Source organism: Ptychodera flava, unplaced genomic scaffold (assembly GCF_041260155.1).
Source record: "Ptychodera flava strain L36383 unplaced genomic scaffold, AS_Pfla_20210202 Scaffold_58__1_contigs__length_828623_pilon, whole genome shotgun sequence".
Lineage (NCBI taxonomy): Eukaryota > Metazoa > Hemichordata > Enteropneusta > Ptychoderidae > Ptychodera > Ptychodera flava.
This window is the reverse complement of record NW_027248380.1, coordinates 348,336-356,444: the sequence shown is the minus strand read 5'-3', so window position 1 is coordinate 356,444 and position 8,109 is coordinate 348,336.

Genomic DNA, 8,109 nt, shown 5'->3' with positions numbered 1-8,109 from the left:
AATAATTGTAAGCTGACTTGTTCATTTTTCGACCTCAATATGAGAAAGAAAATTCTTCGAAAGTTTATTTCATCGACCATTTCTCTAGAATCCATGAGTATAACTGTATATAACTGTGTGTCGCGTTTGATTCCGAACTGCATTCGATAGTACGTTACTCAATAACCAGTCTTCCAGAATTCGTTCATTTTTTAAAAATATATTACGAACACACTGAATAGGTTTCTAGTATTATGGGTTAATAAATAGTGGTTTCTCCCACATGTAATGAAAATACGATCAAACGGAGTAGAAGTGTTGGTATGATGGTGGCAGGCCCATAAATATAACCGGTTAACACAACCATGCCACGCACAAATATATTTCCACACTCACCCTTATCCTACGGTCTGGCCGGCAGCTATATCGCGGTAGTTTCGTAAATGTCGCTGTTAAAAAATATAAATAAAAACAGTCATGGATCGAGAGCGCAGAATAAGGGCGCAGATTGATATTGCAGAACAGGAGTGCAGTTCGACATTGCCGATTGAAATGTACTAGCGCAGATTGGGGACGCAGACTATCAATTTCTGACCACTCACATACCTGGTTTTAGAGTCAAGGGCCATGTCTTGCGTTCTCTCACCATCAAACGGGGTAAGCCTAATTCACGTGCCGCGTGCCGCGAGCCACGAGCTACGATCCGCGTGCCGCAAGCCAAAGTTCACGATGCACGGATTAGCATGTTAGCTAGAATAGATGTATTTTCACTCTAATTCACTTTATCGATTCATCGTCACTATTGACATCACATTTAATAGACACCTTGTATGTGCATAAAGTGGTGACCTCCGATATGTGTGTTCACGCAATTCAACATGTGCTGGCCGGTAAGGGACTGGAAAAAAAATATAGGGAGGATGGTCGATTTTTCTGAATGATGATGAAACAAGTGACTCTCCCCAATTGTTATGCTGTCCCTGTACGTGCTATAGTCAACATCAATGATATTTTATTTGGCAAATATTAACTAATTCATAATGTGACGCCTCATTTCACCAAATGTGAAGGCTGTTGCACTAATATACTGGCAAATAAGTTAAATTCAGGTCAAAGGTCATCCTGGTTACTTAATATTTTGCTGTACACTTTCGTCCCATGATGGCTGTCCACTAAAAATCAGACCTTTAGCAATATTGGCTGGGTCAAATGTCATCCTGGTCGTTTGATATTTTAGCAGAAATCTTAGTTAACATAATCAACTCCGTCCACTAAACTTCAGACCTCTACCTGTGTTAGCTAGCCTATAATTTATAGATGTGCATAATTAGTGAGGTACAGGATGATTTGAGGGTCGAAGGTTGGTGTCCCATACCAGTCACAGTTCGATAGACACCAGCCGTCTTTGACTCTTACGTAGGATAAGCCACAACTTAGTTGCAGAGGGGGATAGGGCAGGTCAAAGGTCATAAATTCTCAAAAATAATATTGTAAAATCTTCTTAATATTCGCAGCTTAAGACCTAGATATTTGAAATATAGCAACCTTATCATATGGTCTACAAAACTAATGTACAGAATTTTGATTGATCAATTTTTAATGTTACAATTTTACGGGCAGTGTGATTTTGAAAAATACTGGCCCTCCCTCCCTATAATTTCTCTCAAGTCCCTTTCTGCATATGCCCCTTGATGTAGAATTCGTAAACACACATTCGCTGGTCACCAGTTCATGCATTTAGAAGGCGGCGTTGAAGCCCGAATGTTGATTTATCCATGAAAATGAATCAATGAATTACATTAGAGTGAAGATGCACCTATTTCTAGCTTAACATGCTAATCCGTGCATCGTGAACCTTGGCTCGCGACACGCGGATTGTGGCTTGTGAATTAGGCTTACCCATCAAAACGACAGTTAATCGGGCGTCCAGTAACCTTCCCCCTACTCTATAACTGAAAAGAAGTGTTTTATATCTGTTCTCCGACAAATTACTTTTGGAACCATTCACACCTTAGCATCTATTTTATTGATATTATGGCTGTTAATAAGATCGTTTACCCTGGCTTATGGACGCCCGTGATCGAGATTGGCATTTGTTTCGAAGTCACCTAACAACCGAACCACCGCACGAACCATGGAAATAGTCCACTATCTTAATAAAACAGTTGGACACTACTCAGACAAACATTAAATTTGTTAACATAACCTATCGATCGACAAATATCATCGCCGAGGAAATTAGTACTTGATCTAAAATATAGCAATGTGTTGAAAACGCAGCAAAAAGACACATGGAAAATATTTGCAGTGGAGAGAAATTGTTCATAATTTTACAGACAGAATACGAGTAGTCTATGATTTCCTTGCTGAAACATTGTTAGCCGGATAATTAATTAATAGTTATGATTTTGCAGTCCTAAATCCTCCAAACAATCGGGCTAAGACAAGAAATTTACAATGGAAATCCTGCGCCGCGCAACGCTTTGAGTACCAAGGGTGCATAGAGGTTTTATCTTATTGCTGACTGTGAATTATCTATTCGCTATTCACTCGCAGGGAAAATAGGAACGTAATTATTATTCGGCCAGCTGCAAGGCGAATATTCTTTTAGGTTTATTTAATCACAGTGTTCATCCAGTTTTACAATGCCAGCATACAGCCTCATACGTTGTCGTCACATCTCTTAAAAAACGTACGTTTCCTTGTGAATAGGACGCATCAGAATAACGGTAAAGATGTCATATTTACTGATATAAGTCAGTTGTAATTGGAGAGATCGATCTTGTTCTCCGAGAATCGAGTGTGTCCCCGCAAACTGGGCATTCCACTACGCTAAATGATAAAATACCGCAGTGATTGTTCGTTGAGTTCGTTTGGAGATCCATTCGTAAAAGAAGTTAAACTGAACTGTGCACACGTGTGCCAATCTCTGCAGGATATAGTATTGGGGAGTCTTACGATTCGCCGTCATATTATGAGGATGAAAAATCGGATTGTCCTGTAGTTCATCCCAATTTTTGGTAACTGCTCATCTACCCGTCTCCCTGTAATTCTTATTATACGCTGCATTATACAAGCATCGGGACTTGTACATTTTCAGGATATCTTCTTCGTGCCATCTTGCAGGAATTCAGTAATTTGTGATCAATTTAACAAAGACACTTCTTTGCAAAGGGATGAAGGTCTTTTTTCAGCACAGATAGAAGGGAATCTCAGAACGAAGTAGAGGGTGATTTCACCTTTGTCAAATCCAAGACTCGCGGCTTTGATCTGTCACCAGTAAATAAGGTAGTCCAGGCTTTGCAACACATCCGATACTGAATACGAATCGCAAGTAGTGACGTCTAAGCTCAGTTTCAATGTCAAAAAATGACGTTAAACTCTGAAGCTCAAACAGAGAAGTATTGAAATATGAAAAGTGTTCAAGTTTAATAATACAACTTAGAAATGTTTAATTCTGGACATTGAAAAATATAGAACTTCAAATTAAAGTTTAAGAAGTAAGGCTTGTCAACGCAATAAGTATACGTACGCAACAAGTGGAACATTATAATACTCCACATCGCATTTCAGCGAATGCTAGACACTATGAAAAGGTGAAGTTGTGAAGTGCATGACTTGCAATTTTTAAAGGTAGGAATACGTCGATGAGCAGCTTGCTGGACTTTACAACACTGATGTAGTCGTCTGCTTTGTGAACTCATTTTGAAGCTTGTGGAGTGAATGACATTTTCACCGCATTATTTAGCGTGAGAAACGAACAATTATTTCCCCAGAAACGTTTAAAACGGGATGAACGTAGCATTGCCGAAAGTAAGAAATAGGAAACATGTAATTTGTGCCCTTGGTCTAAATTATAAGGGTTCTGCGACCAGTGTTATAAAATTGAGTTGCGTTTATCAAAGAATTGTTATTGCCTTTCAGTAACCTAATTTATGTTTATTCACATCAATTGCCTGTCACTATTTCAGTTTAATCATCTAGAGGCAAACGTCTGCTTTACGTTTTCAGACGTCAGCGGAATTCGTTAAAAAGATTCAGAAAGTATAAATTTTTTATCTCTCCCTGGTCATGGAAGGGAAAAAAGTATTTATGTTAAATATTCATGTTGAAAATAGAATAATCCGATTATTGCACAGAATAGCACTTGAAGCATTTCATCTCACATCCATGAATTCAACAAAGTATACGCTTTAGTTTTTTTTTTCGAATTCACTCACATTTCGATTTCTCAAAATTACTCTAAAAGTGAACACACTTAGCTGCGTATTTGAGACCTGGAAGATTTCAGTACATTTTCCAGAGACTCCTCTTAAGAATCAGCTAACTACATTACCAGAACGTTGTTACTTACTGTTATCAATGCCCAGGTAAAAGTTTGTAACATTTATTGATACCACTTTCTATTTCATATGGACAAAATTCAGATTGACACATAATGCCCTGATATAGCTGTTTGCTAATGTAAAAGTGTTTCCTTCTTTCAGTTCATGCATTTGTCGTAGAATAATCTTTATTGTCATATGTATTTTCGTCGTCCTAGAATCATAATAAATATCTTCCATTATAACGTTTATCTGTCCTTGGCAACAAAGTACATATAAATGAAACCGTCGAAATGTTATGAATTCACATTTATTCACATTAATCTTCCGAAAAAGGACAATTTCAGTCAGCTAAAAACTTCATCAACCAAAGGTCAAGAAAAATGTTTCTGTTGAAAACGCATATACGGAAGCTTTATTTATTCATCATATACAAAGTATAATCCACGACACGTAATTCACACTAAGCTCATACGTTCTTTGAGCATAACGTAAGTATCTTTCAATTTCCAAAAGTTTATTCTTCTTGTTGCAAGGCGCCCTCACCGATAAAGCTTGCTATCGCAACTTTCGAATGAACAAGTCCCGATGCAGTAGCTACAAACTCTAAGCACAGTATGTACAGCTATCGAGAAGTCGATTATGCAGTTGGTACTGTAATAGAAGGAAAGGTATGACGCGATGTTTGTCACAGGTACCGCATAACAAATTCAATGTACAGGAAGAAGTAAATGGCATCAACCAAGGATCGTTCAATCCTTCCACAGATTCAATAACTAAATTTGATAGCCTATAATCCAAAAGTAGCTTTTCCCTTCTCGAGACGGCTGCCATACATAAATAGAGCACTAATTTCGGAGTTCACTGCGGAATCGCTAGAATTTGACACGAATTCGTTATCTTTGGTCATTGCAACTGTGAAAGAGAAATTGAAATATTTTCCTTCAATATATTGAGTAACTCATTCGTGGTTCTGCAACTATAGCAGTAACCTGAGATGTCCGAGGTCCATTCGTCTGGTCAAAAAAAATTATGATGCATTTTAAATTACCACTTTAGTTCCTAAAGCACGTATGCCAAAGTATTAACAATCACAGCAGTAAGCGCTTAAATGATCTTTAAAAAAATAACTTTTTTTCCTTAACATATCTAGAAACGATGACATCAGAAAATCCCGATTTATATCATAAGGTGTTACACTTGTTCGCCATTAGCTTGAGAACAATGAGAAAACTATAATACGGAGACAAAAAGAAGGTGAAAAAATGGTGTACTGATGTAAAGTTAGTGCAGTTAGAACTGACAAGCTGTGCTATTTCACAATTCCAAAACTTGCAATGTGCGAAACAGTTTTTCTTTGTAAGAAATATATTTAAATATTCTTAAATGATAGTCAATCGGAATTAAAGTTAAGTACTTATGTGGACATGCACAGTGTACGGAATTCGAGTACAGGAGCGTGTCTGCACTCTTTTTCTCAATGTGAGTTTCTTGGGCGTTGCAAGGTCTGTGTTGACGCTTTGCAAATACAGGGCATTAGCCCGAGGAAACCATGTGCGTCCACACGCTTTGTTTTGAAAGTGACACCGACCTAAACGCCCTCTACAGTTATGTTAGGCATCACGGCAACAACATAAATGGCTTATGGATTTATCGCCGGTCGATCGCCCAGGATTTCACACATTCATCAGAGAAAAGTATGGTCTTCCTTCCTCGTTCGCTTCTGTTATTGTGGTCGATTATACCTTCGAATGTTGACTTCCTGGTTTTTATTTTTCAGAGACACGGCTTCTCTTAAATCCTTTGACTGCCTGGGGGTGTACTCTTTCTCTTGTCGTATGGGGTGTGCTGCCCGATTTGGAAACATCTACCACGAATATTCCAAAATACTACTCATTGTTACGGATTTTCCTTGACAATGTCTTGAAATAATCATCTTTATTTTGCTGCATGTGAAGGTTGTCCTAATGAACGGGACCTTTTCTTTGTTATCTGTTTAAGGTTTTGACGATGAAAAATCAATGCATGTTTAGGTTTTTTGTGAAAATTGACCATTCGGGGGCATGTTCGTACTCCTTTTCTATGGGAGTACCCCCAGGGGCTTGGCTGCTGTATGTTTCGTCTGCTACTGTTCAATAAACTGCATCTTCTCTTGAAGCGACGTTCATCAATTTCTGGATGCTCTCTTCTCGCCGTGCAGCAAGCAAAAGCGCTACATTTTCTTTGGACCAATTATTACCACGTTCGGCCGCGTACTAGTAGGACATATTTGTCATGGTTAAAATCAACGACCTCAGAACAAAGGCAATAGGTTACAACGAAATATGCCCAAAACTCTCCACATCGGGGCGATTTTACGACGTCGGTATTTTTTCGATGCGTTCACACGCACTGCGAACGTTAAGTCCCAGCTCGAACTTAGGTCCAACCCCGACTCCTTCCTAAATTAACGCTGGCCATGGGGCGTAGGGAACTGTTCTCACGTTTTTTAAAGTCAGACTCGGATCAGGGGCGGCGATGCCCATGGGCCACCGAAAACGTTTCAGTGAGAAAGCCAAAGCAGGGGTTACACTGTATTTATTTAAACCTGAGGGGATCCGAGCAGTCGCTCTCTAAATATTACTTATCAGCGATCTAAGCGATGTCACATTTACACGTCAATCAACAAGGTATAAATTTAGTTCGGAGCAAGGGCCCTCAACGGTAATCACTTGGCGAGAGAACAATAGCTAGCTTGCAATGACGGACACAAACATCTGACAGCTGCTGTCTACGCTCTTTTTATTTTCAATTAACCGTGACCAATCGAAACGCCTTCGGCGAAGACATTTACAACCAGAAGATAATTTTGAAGGCCTCACCCCACCTAATGTTGAAATCCATTTCATTTAGTAAAGTTTTAAAATCAAGTAAGAAATAAGGCTATTGTTGAAATACTGATATGTCGATATGTACCTATTCCTACGAAATCTTTTGGCCGCGAATTGTCACTGATCGTATTGATTTTAAATTTAACAGAATATTGCTTTTCACGTGTGCATGTCACATCACAATAAGAAAACAGTATGAGTCCAAACTATTTACCATGTCAGACAAATCACCAGGATATAAAGCCTTTGTATTGATATTATATAATAGCTTTGAATTTTATGACGTCATACATCCTGATTATCACTGATTATGTATCCCATTATCCAGCATTGAGCCCCCACAGCAAGCATTACAATGCAAAGTTTTTGTCTGTAAATGAATAAAGAAGTAAGCGTTTGAAAGAGAGAGAAATTATGGTGTAAACCATGTAAAACATACAACGAAATATTGATAACGGTGCAAAATATCGATAAAGATGCATTTCTTTACGATTTATCAAAATTGTTGAGTCCTCCCGAATGCACCTGTCGTCTCCTCTGTCTGGCTGTCGCTCAGCAGTCCCGCCCGATGCGCTGCAGTGTCAACGGTGCAGTATAAAGTAAGTGAAGCAGAACTCAGTACGCTTGCAAACTCCTAGATGATGCTGGGTTTGACACACGGCATATTATGTATGTTACAAAAGTGACCATGTAAACTAGGCAATCGTTAAAAGCTACTCAAACCAGCCATCCACGGACCAACAACGGCAGTTGATGTCATTAACATTGTCAGATAGCATCTACAGAAAGGATTCGGAGCTAATAAAAATATCGGTCTAAGTACAACTACAACCAACAATCATAACGACCGTGGGATCTCCGTTGATCTAATGTCTTGCCGGGCTACCTATTTTTCTGATGCATCGGTAAATCGGCAACAACTTTCATGATCGGTT